This window comes from Sinocyclocheilus grahami, unplaced genomic scaffold (genome assembly GCF_001515645.1).
Source record: "Sinocyclocheilus grahami isolate Dianchi unplaced genomic scaffold, SAMN03320097.WGS_v1.1 scaffold5850.1, whole genome shotgun sequence".
Lineage (NCBI taxonomy): Eukaryota > Metazoa > Chordata > Actinopteri > Cypriniformes > Cyprinidae > Sinocyclocheilus > Sinocyclocheilus grahami.
In genome coordinates, this window is record NW_015510431.1 from 11,006 (window position 1) to 12,131 (window position 1,126).

Here is a 1,126-nt window from a genome sequence, read left to right on the forward strand (position 1 = left end):
TTTAAAAATGGCTACATGTGACTTTACATGTTCTGAGTCTCTATCACTGTATAGTTTCAACTATATAAACTAAGCATCTATAGAGCAAGATAATTTCTTTTATTTGTTCTCTTTCATTAACAAGTACTTTCTTCAGTGTAAATGCATTTAAATTCCTCACTCTTCAATCTCATAACCTTTAACCTTTAGTTTTGGATCTCGCTGACTCTCTTGCAGGAAGTGAATCATACTTGCTCTGTCGTGCGAGGCATGTGATGTCACACATTCATGTGCACACGCTCCACAAACTCAGCATCAAAGCCTGAGATGGCAAAGAAAGTTGATGATGGTACCAACAAAGCCGGACTGGAGTGGTTTGGTTTTGTCAACACAAAACTAATCCTATAACTCTGAATTTGTTCAACTACCATCATGAAACAGGCCCTTGGTTCTCGGTCAGTTTACAATTGAAGAGTTACCTGTATTCTACTGCACCTGACCTGGATATATTACATATAAACAGTACTGGACTCTTACTAGTCTATTAAACACAAAAGAAGGTATTTTGAAGAATGTGGGTAACCAGGTAGTTGACGATAGCCATTGACTTCTATAGGATTTTTTCTCCCATACTATGGAAGTCAAAGTGTACTGTCAAATGTTTAGTTACTCACAATCTTTAAATATCATATTTTGTGTTCAGCAGAAAGAAAGAAACTCTCACAGGTTTGGAACAACCTGAGGGTGAGTAAATGACGATAATTCATTTTTGGGTGAACTATCTCTTTAAGTCAAGTAAAAGTTCAAGTCTATTAAAAAACAGATGTCTTACATTTGCAACAACCAAATGTTTATTGAATTAAATCATGAAATCCATACAAGATGCAGATTTGTCACAATAAGAAAGTTGTTCATGATTGAATTTTCACTTTTTTGCATTTATGAGACGGAAAATAATGTTAGGTTACACTGAGGGTGAGAGCAAAATAAAAAAAAAAAGAACTAAAGAACAAAAACATGATTCAAAAACCTTTAAAAGAAACACCCATGAAATCTAAACAGGAAGTGATTGACTGATTGCTTTGGACAGGGAATATGTAGACCCGTTTTGATCTGGATCCCGCTGGATAAGACCACAAACAAGCTA